Below are 15,917 nucleotides of genomic sequence, written 5' to 3' on the forward strand. Positions count from 1 at the left end.
CATCCATTCACCTCCACCCCCGCGCAAAGGGGTTCTCATCCCCCCACCTACCTCCTGCAAAGGGGTTCTCATCCCCTCACCCCCACCCCCTCGCAAAGGGGTTCTCGTGTCCCCCCCACACACACACAAAAAGGAGCTCTCGTTCCCCCTGCGCAAAGGGGCTCTCGTCTCCTGCGCAGCGGCCCCTTCTGTAATCAGATGATATCAGTCCCGAGTAATAATTTCTCTCTTAAAAGTGTGGAGAGCAGGTCTCAGAAATACATCCAGAAACCTAAAAATATCTCCTCCGGGGGTCGCCTGCGCCTGATTTATCATAAATTCTTCTACGGGTGATAGATGGAAACAGAATATTGACCGTTTCCATGCTGGCGTGCCCGCGCCAGACTCGCGTGCCCGCGCCAGACTCGCGTGCCCGCGCCAGACTCGCGTGTCCGCGCCAGACTCGCGTGCCCGCGCCAGACTCGCGTGCCCTCGCCAGACTCGCGTGCCCTCGCCAGACTCGTGTACCCTCGCCAGACTCCTGAGCCCTCGCCAGACTCGTGTACCCTCGCCAGACTCCTGAGCCCGCGCCAGACTCGTGTACCCTCACCAGACTCGTGTGCCCGCGCCAGACTCGCGTGCCCGCGCCAGACTCGCGTGCCCTCACCAGACTCGCGTGCCCGCGCCAGACTCGTGTGCCCTCACCAGACTCCTGAGCCCGCGCCAGACTCGTGTACCCTCACCAGACTCCTGAGCCCGCGCCAGACTTGTGTACCCTCACCAGACTAGTGAGCCCGCGCCAGACTCGTGTACCCTCACCAGACTCCTGAGCCCGCGCCAGACTCGTGTACCCTCACCAGACTAGTGAGCCCGCGCCAGACTCGTGAGCTCGCATGCTACTCAGGGGGTCTAAAGTGCCTCCAATCACCAAACTGCTGATTTCCGAGTGACGTCACCAAGCGATTTACTCCTCGTGTGATGAAAAGTTTTGTATACTTTGGATTTTCTCCAGCACTTTTACGTTCTCCGCTTGCAGTCAGTGAATAGGAACTCCGCTGTTTACAATCAGAAGCTGCAGATCCCTCCTAACATTGCGCTGCTTGCAGGCTGCACCGTCTAATTGTATGGCCCCTGTACCTGTATGCGGCACCTGTACAGTATCTGACGGTCCGCTCCTGCCCCGCTGCAGGAGTGGAAGGTGCTGGACAATCCCTTTATACGTGTAAGGCCATGTGCACACATTGCGTTTTTGTTCCTTTTTTTTCAGTGCAGAGATGCAGAAATGGTGGCAGTACTTTGATGGATATGAGGGAGGACTTCCATTAATGTTATGGGATGTTGTCTACTATAACCGGTACAGTCACTTGGGTCGGGTCATCCACTCATGTGCATAATACTGGACTATGCTGGGATTTGTAGTTCCTGCTCTGTATTGATCTTTTCGCTTTGTAAACCCGGCGTGATGAGATTATCCTTGGAGGATTGCAAAGTTTTGTTTCCAGTGTGTGTAAATGCGGAGCAGAATGTGACTGTGACCGGGGTCGTTCTCCATCACATCTCTGCTCAATCACATCCTAACTAAAGGGGATTTAATGCTGCCCGCAGGCCGAGCCATTGTAACGAACACTCAGATGTGAGCTCTGCTCCATCACAGGAGCTGACAGACCTGCCTGACCATCCAATGGCGGACACTAACTCCCCCCAAGGACCCTATTGCACCAATTTGTCTGATATTTTTTGCTGCATCTTCCGTGAAGGCTCCGAACTAAACTTTAAAGGCCGATGTGGATGGAGCCTAAGGGGCGAGCTTTCCTCCGCTAGATGTCAAGAAGAACGTTCACTGTCAGGAAGCCGAGGTATTGCCGATCTGTGATAGAAAGTTGCCGATCGATTTATTAGAATCATGAAACCTTAATTCGAAGCTCCTGCTGATAACAGGGACAACAGCATGAATAAAACATTTCAGCGTTTCCGTTCTCTGCTCCTCGGTGGTAATTAGATCCTGGCCCCGTGGACGCGTCTCCCTACTCCGCAGCCTTCAGGGTCAGTACATTTGTTCAGGTCACTTTCTTGACATTATCACCGGCTTTAATTAAAGGTCAACTCCAACCAGATTGTAATGGATTTCCCGTCTGGCACTATATTGAGGATGATCACTAATGTCAGCCCGCCGGAGGTCTGAGTCCGGGGTCTCCTGTCACTCACTCAGGTATACAGCCATTATTAGGATCAGGTGTGTTACTAATAAATCACCTGATCAAGACGAGAGAAACCCACGATTACCATGGAGTTTCAGCAAATCAGTTTCCGGAGACCTAGTGTGACAATGTTAGCAATCGGTGGGGTCTAAGGGGTTAATGGCATATCTTAGTAAATACCCTGTCAATATCTATCCTGGGAGCTCCCCCTAGTGGTGTCTGCAGACAGGATCTTATCATGTATCTCTGTATACAGGGAGCTCCCCCTAGTGGTGGCTGCAGACAGGATCTTATCATATATCTCTGTATACAGGGAGCTCCCCCTAGTGGTGGCTGCAGACAGGATCTTATCATCTATCTCTGTATACAGGGAGCTCCCCCTAGTGGTGGCTGCAGACAGAATCTTATCATGTATCACTGTATACAGGGAGCTCCCCCTAGTGGTGACTGCAGACAGAATCTTATCATGTATCTCTGTATACAAGGAGCTCCCCCTAGTGGTGGCTGCAGACAGAATCTTATCATGTATCTCTGTATACAGGGAGCTCCCCCTAGTGGTGGCTGCAGACAGGATCTTATCATGTATCTCTGTATACAGGGAGCTCCCCCTAGTGGAGGCTGCAGACAGAATCTTATCATGTATCTCTGTATACAGGGAGCTCCCTCTAGTGGTGGCTGCAGACAGAATCTTATCATGTATCTCTGTATACAGGGAGCTCCCCCTAGTGGTGGCTGCAGACCGGATCTTATCATGTATCTCTGTATACAGGGAGCTCCCCCTAGTGGTGGCTGCAGACAGAATCTTATCATGTATCTCTGTATACAGGGAGCTCCCCCTAGTGGTGGCTGCAGACAGGATCTTATCATGTATCTCTGTATACAGGGAGCTCCCCCTAGTGGTGGCTGTAGACAGGATCTTATCATGTATCTCTGTATACAGGGAGCTCCCCCTAGTGGTGGCTGCAGACAGGATCTTATCATGTATCTCTGTATACAGGGAGCTCCCCCTAGTGGTGACTGCAGACAGGATCTTATCATGTATCTCTGTATACAGGGAGCTCCCCCTACTCGTGGCTGCAGACAGGATCTTATCATGTATCTCTGTATATAGGGAGCTCCCCCTAGTGGTGGCTGCAGGCGGAATCTTATCATGCATCTCTGTATACAGGGAGCTCCCCCTAGTGGTGGCTGCAGACAGAATCTTATCATGTATCTCTTTATACACGAAGCTCCCACTAGTGGTGGCTGCAGACAGAATCTTATCATGTATCACTGTATACAGGGAGCTCCCCCTAGTGGTGGCTGCAGACAGGATCTTATCATGTATCTCTGTATACAGGGAGCTCCCCCTAGTGGTGGCTGCAGACAGAATCTTATCATGTATCTCTGTATACAGGGAGCTCCCCCTAGTGGTGGCTGCAGACAGGATCTTATCATGTATCTCTGTATACAGGGAGCTCCCCCTAGTGGTGGCTGCTGACAGGATCTTATCATGTATCTCTGTATGCAGGGAGCTCCCCCTAGTGGTGACTGCAGACTTGATCTTATCATGTATCTCTGTATATAGGGAGCTCCCCCTAGTGGTGACTGCAGACGGGATCTTATCATGTATCTCTGTATACAGGGAGCTCCCCCTAGTGGAGGCTGTAGACAGGATCTTATCATGTATCTCTGTATACAGGGAGCTCCCCCTAGTGGTGGCTGTAGACAGAATCTTATCATGTATCTCTATATACAGGGAGCTCCCCCTAGTGGTGGCTATAGACAGTATCTTATCCTGTATCTCTGTATACAGGGAGCTCCCCCTAGTGGTGGCTGTAGACTGTATCTTATCCTGTATCTCTGTATACAGGGAGCTCCCCCTAGTGGTGGCTGCAGACAGAATCTTATCCTGTATCTCTGTATACAGGTAGCTTCCCCTAGTGGTGGCTGCAGACAGGATATTATGTATCTCTCTATACAGGGGGCTCCCCCTAGTGGTCGTTACAGACAGGATCTTATCATGTATCTCTGTATACTGGGAGCTCCCCCTAGTGGTGGCTGCAGACAGAATATTATCATTTGTCTCTGTATACAGGGATCTCCCCCTAGTGGTGACTGCAGACAGAATATTATCATGTACCTCTGTATACAGGGAGCTCCCCCTAGTGCTGACTGCAGACAGGATCTTATCATGTATCTCTGTATACAGGGAGCTCCCCCTAGTGGTGGCTGCAGACAGGATCTTATCATGTATCTCTGTATACAGGGAGCTCCCCCTAGTGGTGGCTGCAGACAGGATCTTATCCTGTATCTCTGTATACAGGGAGCTCCCCCTAGTGGTGGCTGCAGATAGAATCTTATCATGTATCACTGTATACAGGGAGCTCCCCCTAGTGGTGACTGCAGACAGAATCTTATCATGTATCTCTGTATACAGGGAGCTCCCCCTAGTGGTGTCTGCAGACAGGATCTTATCATGTATCTCTGTATACAGGGAGATCCCCCTAGTGGTGGCTGCAGACAGAATCTTATCATGTATCACTGTATACAGGGAGCTCCCCCTAGTGGTGACTGCAGACAGAATCTTATCATGTATCTCTGTATACAAGGAGCTCCCCCTAGTGGTGGCTGCAGACAGAATCTTATCATGTATCTCTGTATACAGGGAGCTCCCCCTAGTGGTGACTGCAGACAGGATCTTATCATGTATCTCTGTATACAGGGAGCTCCCCCTAGTGGAGGCTGCAGACAGAATCTTATCATGTATCTCTGTATACAGGGAGCTCCCCCTAGTGGTGGCTGCAGACATGATCTTATGTATATCTGTATACAGGGAGCTCCCCCTAGTGGTGGCTGCAGACAGGATCTTATCATGTATCTCTGTATACAGGGAGCTCCCCCTAGTGGTAGCTGCAGACAGAATCTTATCATGTATCTCTGTATACACGAAGCTCCCCCTAGTGGTGGCTGCAGACAGGATCTTATCATGTATCTCTGTATACAGGGAGCTCCCCCTAGTGGTGGCTGCAGACAGAATCTTATCATGTATCTCTGTATACAGGGAGCTCCCCCTAGTGGTGGCTGCAGACAGAATCTTATCATGTATCTCTGTATACAGGGAGCTCCCCCTAGTGGTGGCTGCAGACCGGATCTTATCATGTATCTCTGTATACAGGGAGCTCCCCCTAGTGGTGGCTGCAGACAGGATCTTATCATGTATCTCTGTATACAGGGAGCTCCCCCTAGTGGTGGCTGTAGACAGGATCTTATCATGTATCTCTGTATACAGGGAGCTCCCCCTAGTGGTGGCTGCAGACAGAATCTTATCATATATCTCTGTATACAGGGAGCTCCCCCTAGTGGTGGCTGCAGACAGGATCTTATCATGTATCTCTGTATACAGGGAGCTCCCCCTAGTGGTGACTGCAGACAGGATCTTATCATGTATCTCTGTGTACAGGGAGCTCCCCCTACTCGTGGCTGCAGACAGGATCTTATCATGTATATCTGTATACAGGGAGCTCCCCCTAGTGGTGACTGCAGACAGGATCTTATCATGTATCTCTGTATATAGGGAGCTCCCCCTAGTGGTGGCTGCAGACAGAATCTTATCATGTATCTCTGTATACAGGGAGCTCCCCCTAGTGGTGGCTGCAGACAGAATCTTATCATGTATCTCTGTATACAGGGAGCTCCCCCTAGTGGTGACTGCAGACAGGATCTTATCATGTATCTGTGTATACAGGCAGCTCCCCCTAGTGGTGGCTGTAGACAGGATCTTATCATGTATCTCTATACAGGGAGCTCCCCCTAGTGGTGGCTGCAAACAGAATCTTATCATGTATCTCTGTATACAGGGAGCTCCCCCTAGTGGTGACTGCAGACAGGATCTTATCATGTATCTCTGTATACAGGAAGCTCCCCCTAGTGGTGACTGCAGACAGGATCTTATCATGTATCTCTGTATACAGGGAGCTCCCCCTACTCGTGGCTGCAGACAGGATCTTATCATGTATATCTGTATACAGGGAGCTCCCCCTTGTGGTGACTGCAGACAGGATCTTATCATGTATCTCTGTATATAGGGAGCTCCCCCTAGTGGTGGCTGCAGACAGAATTTTATCATGTATCTCTGTATACAGGGAGCTCCCCCTAGTGGTGGCTGCAGACAGAATCTTATCTTCAATCTCTGTATACAGGGAGCTCCCCCTAGTGGTGACTGCAGACAGGATCTTATCATATATCTCTGTATACATGGAGCTCCCCCTAGTGGTCGCTACAGACAGAATCTTATCATGTATCTCTGTATACAGGGAGCTCCCCCTAGTGGTGACTGCAGACAGGATCTTATCATGTATCTCTGTATATAGGGAGCTCCCCCTAGTGGTGGCTGCAGACAGAATCTTATCATGTATCTCTGTATACAGGGAGCTCCCCCTAGTGGTGGCTGCAGACAGAATCTTATCATGTATCTCTTTATACACGAAGCTCCCACTAGTGGTGGCTGCAGACAGGATCTTATCATGTATCTCTGTATACAGGGAGATCCCCCTAGTGGTGGCTGCAGACAGAATCTTATCATGTATCACTGTATACAGGGAGCTCCCCCTAGTGGTGACTGCAGACAGAATCTTATCATGTATCTCTGTATACAAGGAGCTCCCCCTAGTGGTGGCTGCAGACAGAATCTTATCATGTATCTCTGTATACAGGGAGCTCCCCCTAGTGGTGACTGCAGACAGGATCTTATCATGTATCTCTGTATACAGGGAGCTCCCCCTAGTGGAGGCTGCAGACAGAATCTTATCATGTATCTCTGTATACAGGGAGCTCCCCCTAGTGGTGGCTGCAGACATGATCTTATGTATATCTGTATACAGGGAGCTCCCCCTAGTGGTGGCTGCAGACAGGATCTTATCATGTATCTCTGTATACAGGGAGCTCCCCCTAGTGGTAGCTGCAGACAGAATCTTATCATGTATCTCTGTATACACGAAGCTCCCCCTAGTGGTGGCTGCAGACAGGATCTTATCATGTATCTCTGTATACAGGGAGCTCCCCCTAGTGGTGGCTGCAGACAGAATCTTATCATGTATCTCTGTATACAGGGAGCTCCCCCTAGTGGTGGCTGCAGACAGAATCTTATCATGTATCTCTGTATACAGGGAGCTCCCCCTAGTGGTGGCTGCAGACCGGATCTTATCATGTATCTCTGTATACAGGGAGCTCCCCCTAGTGGTGGCTGCAGACAGGATCTTATCATGTATCTCTGTATACAGGGAGCTCCCCCTAGTGGTGGCTGTAGACAGGATCTTATCATGTATCTCTGTATACAGGGAGCTCCCCCTAGTGGTGGCTGCAGACAGAATCTTATCATATATCTCTGTATACAGGGAGCTCCCCCTAGTGGTGGCTGCAGACAGGATCTTATCATGTATCTCTGTATACAGGGAGCTCCCCCTAGTGGTGACTGCAGACAGGATCTTATCATGTATCTCTGTGTACAGGGAGCTCCCCCTACTCGTGGCTGCAGACAGGATCTTATCATGTATATCTGTATACAGGGAGCTCCCCCTAGTGGTGACTGCAGACAGGATCTTATCATGTATCTCTGTATATAGGGAGCTCCCCCTAGTGGTGGCTGCAGACAGAATCTTATCATGTATCTCTGTATACAGGGAGCTCCCCCTAGTGGTGGCTGCAGACAGAATCTTATCATGTATCTCTGTATACAGGGAGCTCCCCCTAGTGGTGACTGCAGACAGGATCTTATCATGTATCTGTGTATACAGGCAGCTCCCCCTAGTGGTGGCTGTAGACAGGATCTTATCATGTATCTCTATACAGGGAGCTCCCCCTAGTGGTGGCTGCAAACAGAATCTTATCATGTATCTCTGTATACAGGGAGCTCCCCCTAGTGGTGACTGCAGACAGGATCTTATCATGTATCTCTGTATACAGGAAGCTCCCCCTAGTGGTGACTGCAGACAGGATCTTATCATGTATCTCTGTATACAGGGAGCTCCCCCTACTCGTGGCTGCAGACAGGATCTTATCATGTATATCTGTATACAGGGAGCTCCCCCTTGTGGTGACTGCAGACAGGATCTTATCATGTATCTCTGTATATAGGGAGCTCCCCCTAGTGGTGGCTGCAGACAGAATTTTATCATGTATCTCTGTATACAGGGAGCTCCCCCTAGTGGTGGCTGCAGACAGAATCTTATCTTCAATCTCTGTATACAGGGAGCTCCCCCTAGTGGTGACTGCAGACAGGATCTTATCATATATCTCTGTATACATGGAGCTCCCCCTAGTGGTCGCTACAGACAGAATCTTATCATGTATCTCTGTATACAGGGAGCTCCCCCTAGTGGTGACTGCAGACAGGATCTTATCATGTATCTGTGTATACAGGCAGCTCCCCCTAGTGGTGGCTGTAGACAGGATCTTATCATGTATCTCTATACAGGGAGCTCCCCCTAGTGGTGGCTGCAAACAGAATCTTATCATGTATCTCTGTATACAGGGAGCTCCCCCTAGTGGTGACTGCAGACAGGATCTTATCATGTATCTCTGTATACAGGAAGCTCCCCCTAGTGGTGACTGCAGACAGGATCTTATCATGTATCTCTGTATACAGGGAGCTCCCCCTACTCGTGGCTGCAGACAGGATCTTATCATGTATATCTGTATACAGGGAGCTCCCCCTTGTGGTGACTGCAGACAGGATCTTATCATGTATCTCTGTATATAGGGAGCTCCCCCTAGTGGTGGCTGCAGACAGAATTTTATCATGTATCTCTGTATACAGGGAGCTCCCCCTAGTGGTGGCTGCAGACAGAATCTTATCTTCAATCTCTGTATACAGGGAGCTCCCCCTAGTGGTGACTGCAGACAGGATCTTATCATATATCTCTGTATACATGGAGCTCCCCCTAGTGGTCGCTACAGACAGAATCTTATCATGTATCTCTGTATACAGGGAGCTCCCCCTAGTGGTGACTGCAGACAGGATCTTATCATGTATCTCTGTATATAGGGAGCTCCCCCTAGTGGTGGCTGCAGACAGAATCTTATCATGTATCTCTGTATACAGGGAGCTCCCCCTAGTGGTGGCTGCAGACAGAATCTTATCATGTATCTCTTTATACACGAAGCTCCCACTAGTGGTGGCTGCAGACAGGATCTTATCATGTATCTCTGTATACAGGGAGCTCCCACTAGTGGTGGCTGCAGACAGGATCTTATCATGTATCTCTGTATACAGGGAGCTCCCCCTAGTGGTGACTGCAGACAGGATCTTATCATGTATCTCTGTGTACAGGGAGCTCCCCCTACTCGTGGCTGCAGACAGGATCTTATCATGTATATCTGTATACAGGGAGCTCCCCCTAGTGGTGACTGCAGACAGGATCTTATCATGTATCTCTGTATATAGGGAGCTCCTCCTAGTGGTGGCTGCAGACAGAATCTTATCATGTATCTCTGTATACAGGGAGCTCCCCCTAGTGGTGGCTGCAGACAGAATCTTATCATGTATCTCTGTATACAGGGAGCTCCCCCTAGTGGTGACTGCAGACAGGATCTTATCATGTATCTGTGTATACAGGGAGCTCCCCCTAGTGGTGGCTGTAGACAGGATCTTATCATGTATCTCTGTATACAGGGAGCTCCCCCTAGTGGTGGCTGCAAACAGAATCTTATCATGTATCTCTGTATACAGGGAGCTCCCCCTAGTGGTGACTGCAGACAGGATCTTATCATGTATCTCTGTATACAGGAAGCTCCCCCTAGTGGTGACTGCAGACAGGATCTTATCATGTATCTCTGTATACAGGGAGCTCCCCCTACTCGTGGCTGCAGACAGGATCTTATCATGTATATCTGTATACAGGGAGCTCCCCCTTGTGGTCGCTACAGACAGAATCTTATCATCAATCTCTGTATACAGAGAGCTCCCCCTAGTGGTGGCTGCAGACAGAATTTTATCATGTATCTCTGTATACAGGGAGCTCCCCCTAGTGGTCGCTACAGACAGAATCTTATCATCAATCTCTGTATACAGAGAGCTCCCCCTAGTGGTGGCTGCAGACAGAATCTTATCATCAATCTCTGTATACAGGGAGCTCCTCCTAGTGGTGACTGCAGACAGGATCTTATCATGTATCTCTGTATACATGGAGCTCCCCCTAGTGGTCGCTACAGACAGAATCTTATCATGTATCTCTGTATACAGGGAGCTCCCCCTAGTGGTGACTGCAGACAGGATCTTATCATGTATCTCTGTATACAGGGAGCTCCCCCTAGTGGTGGCTGCAGACAGGATCTTATCATGTATCTCTGTATACAGGGAGCTCCCCCTAGTGGTGGCTGCAGACAGAATCTTATCATGTATCTCTGTATACAGGGAGCTCCCGCTAGTGGTGGCTGCAGACAGGATCTTATCATGTATCTCTGTATACAGGTAGCTCCCCCTAGTGGTGGCTGCTGACAGGATCTTATCATGTATCTCTGTATACAGGGAGCTCCCCCTAGTGGTGGCTGCAGACAGGGTCTTATCATGTATCTCTGTATGCAGGGAGCTCCCCCTAGTGGTGACTGCAGACTTGATCTTATCATGTATCTCTGTATATAGGGAGCTCCCCCTAGTGGTGACTGCAGACGGGATCTTATGTATCTCTGTATACAGGGAGCTCCCCCTAGTGGAGGCTGTAGACAGGATCTTATGTATCTCTGTATACAGGGAGCTCCCCCTAGTGGTGGCTGTAGACAGAATCTTATCATGTATCTCTATATACAGGGAGCTCCCCCTAGTGGTGGCTGTAGACAGGATCTTATCATGTATCTCTGTATACAGGGAGCTCCCCCTAGTGGTGGCTGCAAACAGAATCTTATCATGTATCTCTGTATACAGGGAGCTCCCCCTAGTGGTGACTGCAGACAGGATCTTATCATGTATCTCTGTATACAGGCAGCTCCCCCTAGTGGTGACTGCAGACAGGATCTTATCATGTATCTCTGTATACAGGGAGCTCCCCCTAGTGGTGGCTGCAGACAGAATCTTATCATCTATCTCTGTATACAGGGAGCTCCCCCTAGTGGTGACTGCAGACAGGATCTTATCATGTATCTCTGTATACATGGAGCTCCCCCAAGTGGTCGCTACAGACAGAATCTTATCATGTATCTCTGTATACAGGGAGCTCCCCCTAGTGGTGACTGCAGACAGGATCTTATCATGTATCTCTGTATATAGGGAGCTCCCCCTAGTGGTGGCTGCAGACAGAATCTTATCATGTATCTCTGTATACAGGGAGCTCAACCTAGTGGTGGCTGCAGACAGAATCTTATCATGTATCTCTTTATACACGAAGCTCCCACTAGTGGTGGCTGCAGACAGGATCTTATCATGTATCTCTGTATACAGGGAGCTCCCCCTAGTGGTGGCTGCAGACAGGATCTTATCATGTATCTCTGTATACAGGGAGCTCCCCCTAGTGGTGGCTGCAGACAGAATCTTATCATGTATCTCTGTATACAGGGAGCTCCCGCTAGTGGTGGCTGCAGACAGGATCTTATCATGTATCTCTGTATACAGGGAGCTCCCCCTAGTGGTGGCTGCTGACAGGATCTTATCATGTATCTCTGTATACAGGGAGCTCCCCCTAGTGGTGGCTGCAGACAGGGTCTTATCATGTATCTCTGTATGCAGGGAGCTCCCCCTAGTGGTGACTGCAGACTTGATCTTATCATGTATCTCTGTATATAGGGAGCTCCCCCTAGTGGTGACTGCAGATGGGATCTTATGTATCTCTGTATACAGGGAGCTCCCCCTAGTGGAGGCTGTAGACAGGATCTTATCATGTATCTCTGTATACAGGGAGCTCCCCCTAGTGGTGGCTGTAGACAGAATCTTATCATGTATCTCTATATACAGGGAGCTCCCCCTAGTGGTGGCTGTAGACAGTATCTTATCCTGTATCTCTGTATACAGGGAGCTCCCCCTAGTGGTGGCTGTAGACTGTATCTTATCCTGTATCTCTGTATACAGGGAGCTCCCCCTAGTGGTGGCTGCAGACAGAATCTTATCCTGTATCTCTGTATACAGGTAGCTTCCCCTAGTGGTGGCTGCAGACAGGATATTATGTATCTCTCTATACAGGGGGCTCCCCCTAGTGGTCGTTACAGACAGGATCTTATCATGTATCTCTGTATACTGGGAGCTCCCCCTAGTGGTGGCTGCAGACAGAATATTATCATTTGTCTCTGTATACAGGGATCTCCCCCTAGTGGTGACTGCAGACAGAATATTATCATGTATCTCTGTATACAGGGAGCTCCCCCTAGTGGTGGCTGCAGACAGAATCTTATCATGTATCTCTGTATACAGGGAGCTCCCCCTAGTGGTGACTGCAGACAGGATCTTATCATGTATCTGTGTATACAGGGAGCTCCCCCTAGTGGTCCCTGTAGACAGGATCTTATCATGTATCTCTATACAGGGAGCTCCCCCTAGTGGTGGCTGCAGACAGGATCTTATCATGTATCTCTGTATACAGGGAGCTCCCCCTAGTGGTGACTGCAGACAGGATCTTATCATGTATCTCTGTATACAGGGAGCTCCCCCTAGTGGTCGCTACAGACAGGATCTTATCATGTATCTCTGTATACAGGGAGCTCCCCCTATTGGTGACTGCAGACAGAATCTTATCTTATGTATCTCTGTATACAGGGAGCTCCCCCTAGTGGTGACTGAAGACAGGATCTTATGTGTCTCTGTATACAGGGAGCTCCCCCTAGTGGTCGCTACAGACAGGATCTTATCATGTATCTCTGTATACAGGGAGCTCCCCCTAGTGGTGGCTGCAGACAGAATAGTATCATGTATCTCTGTATACTGGGAACTCCCCCTAGTGGTGGCTGCAGACAGAAGCAGCAAAGTGGAGGGATTGGAGCTATGTTACTAATACAATGTATAGTGGGGAAAAAAGTATTTAGTCGGCCACCAATTGTGCAAGTTCTCCCACTTAAAAAGATGAGAGAGGCCTGTAATTGGCATCATAGGTCGACCTCAACTAAGAGAGACAAAATGATAAAACAAATCCTGATAATCACATTGTCTGATTTGGAAAGAATTTTTTTTTAAATTTTGGTGGAAAATAAGAATTTGGTCAATTACAAACAATCAAGATTTCTGTCTCTCACAGACCTGTAACTTCTTCTTTAAGAGGCTCCTCTGTCCTCCACTCGTTACCTGTAGTACTGGCTCCTCTGTCCTCCACTCGTTACCTGTAGTACTGGCTCCTCTGTCCTCCACTCGTTACCTGTAGTACTGGCTCCTCTGTCCTCCACTCATTACCTGTAGTACTGGCTCCTCTGTCCTCCACTCATTACCTGTAGTACTGGCTCCTCTGTCCTCCACTCATTACCTGTAGTACTGGCTCCTCTGTCCTCCACTCATTACCTGTAGTACTGGCTCCTCTGTCCTCCACTCATTACCTGTAGTACTGGCTCCTCTGTCCTCCACTCATTACCTGTAGTACTGGCTCCTCTGTCCTCCACTCATTACCTGTAGTACTGGCTCCTCTGTCCTCCACTCATTACCTGTAGTACTGGCTCCTCTGTCCTCCACTCATTACCTGTAGTACTGGCTCCTCTCTCCTCCACTCATTACCTGTAGTACTGGCTCCTCTCTCCTCCACTCATTACCTGTAGTACTGGCTCCTCTCTCCTCCACTCATTACCTGTAGTACTGGCTCCTCTGTCCTCCACTCATTACCTGTAGTACTGGCTCCTCTGTCCTCCACTCATTACCTGTAGTACTGGCTCCTCTGTCCTCCACTCATTACCTGTAGTACTGGCTCCTCTGTCCTCCACTCATTACCTGTAGTACTGGCTCCTCTGTCCTCCACTCATTACCTGTAGTACTGGCTCCTCTGTCCTCCACTCATTACCTGTAGTACTGGCTCCTCTGTCCTCCACTCATTACCTGTAGTACTGGCACCTGGTTGAACTTGTTATCAGTATAAAAGACACCTGTCCACAACCTCAAACAGTCACACTCCAAACTCCACTGTGGTGAAGACCAAAGAGCTGTCGAAGGACACCAGAAACAACATTGCAGCCCTGCACCAGGCTGGGAAGACTGAATCTGCAATAGGCGAGCAGCTTGGTGTGAAGAAATCAACTGTGGGAGCAATAATTAGAAAATGAAAGACATACAAGACCACTGATAATCTCCATCGATCTGGGTCTCCACACAAGATCTCACTCCGTGGGGTCAAAATGATCTCAAGAACGGTGAGCAAAAATCCCAGAACCACTCGGGGGACCTAGTGAATGACCTGCAGAGAGCTGGGACCAACGTTACACAGGCTACCATCAGTAACACACTACGCCACCAGGGACTCAGATCCTGCAGTGCCAGACGTGTCCCCCTGCTTAAGCCATTACATGTCCGGGCCCGTCTGAAGTTTGCTAGAGAGCATATGGATGATCCAGAAGAGTATTGGGAGAATGTCATATGGTCAGATGAAACCAAAGTAGAACTGTTTGGTAGAAACACACCTCGGCGTGTTTGGAGGAAAAAGAATGCTGAGTTGCATCCAAAGAACACCATACCTACTGTGAAGCATGGGGGTGGCAACATAATGCTTTGTGGCTGTTTCTCTGCCAAGGGACCAGCACGACTGATCCATGTACATGAAAGAATGAATGGGGCCATGTATCGTGGGATTTTGAGTGCAAACCTCCTTCCATCAGCAAGGGCATTGAAGATGAAACGTGGCTGCGTCTTTCAGCATGACCATGATCCCAAGCACACTGCCAGGGCAATGAAGGAGTGGCTTCGTAAGAAGCATTTCAAGGTCCTGGAGTAGCCTAGCCAGTCTCCAGATCTAAACACTATAGAAAACCTTTGGAGGGAGTTGAAAGTCCATGTTGTCCAGCGACAGCCCCAAAACATCACTGCTCTAGAGGAGATCTGCATGGAGGAATGGGCCGACATATCAGCAACAGTGTGTGCCAGCCTTGTGAAGACTTACAGAAAACGTTTGACCTCTGTCATTGCCAACAAAGGATATATAACAAAGTATTGAGATGAACTTTTGTAATTGACCAAATTCTTATTTTCCACCAAAATTTGAAAAAAAATTCTTTCCAAATCAGAGAATGTGATTATCAGGATTTGTTTTCTCATTTTGTCTCTCATAGTCGAGGTCGACCTATGATGTCAATTACAGGCCGCTCTCATCTTTTTAAATGGGAGAACTTGCACAACTGGTGGCTGACTAAATATTTTTATTTTTTCCACTGTATATGACAAGGTGTTAGGACTTATTTTTGATCCTTTGTATTTTTTTTCTTTATTTATTTACTCACTTATATAGCGCCATTAATTCCACCGCGCTTTACAGACATTATGGGCACTGTCCCCATTGGAGCTCACAATCTACATTCTCTATCAGTCTTTGGAGTGTTGGAGGAAACCGGAGAACCCGGAGGAAACCCACGCAAACATAAGGAGAACATACAAACTCCTTGCAGATGTTATCCTTGGTGGGATTTGAACCCAGGACCCCAGTTCTGCAAGGCTGCAATGCTAACCACTGAGCCACCTGCATGGATTTATAGTAGTGTGACCAAGTTAGTTAACAAAAAAAGAATAAGAATGGTTAAAAATAAAGATTATACTCACCTTCCGATGTCCTCCCGGTGTTTTCTCTGCTGCGTCCGGTCTCTTGCACTGCTCGCGGT

The 15,917-nt window shown here is 48.8% G+C and overlaps 1 protein-coding gene across 1 annotated transcript in view; it reads left to right on the top strand.

Annotated features, from left to right (window-relative positions):
- Window positions 1–15,917, top strand: part of RAD18 (RAD18 E3 ubiquitin protein ligase) — a 329,593-nt gene that overhangs the window by 269,350 nt on the left and 44,326 nt on the right. The gene's annotated exons all lie outside the window — the stretch shown is intronic.

This window comes from Phyllobates terribilis, unplaced genomic scaffold (assembly GCF_046119375.1).
Source record: "Phyllobates terribilis strain yellow unplaced genomic scaffold, ASM4611937v1 Scaffold_8__6_contigs__length_399053987, whole genome shotgun sequence".
Classification (NCBI taxonomy): Eukaryota; Metazoa; Chordata; class Amphibia; order Anura; family Dendrobatidae; genus Phyllobates; species Phyllobates terribilis.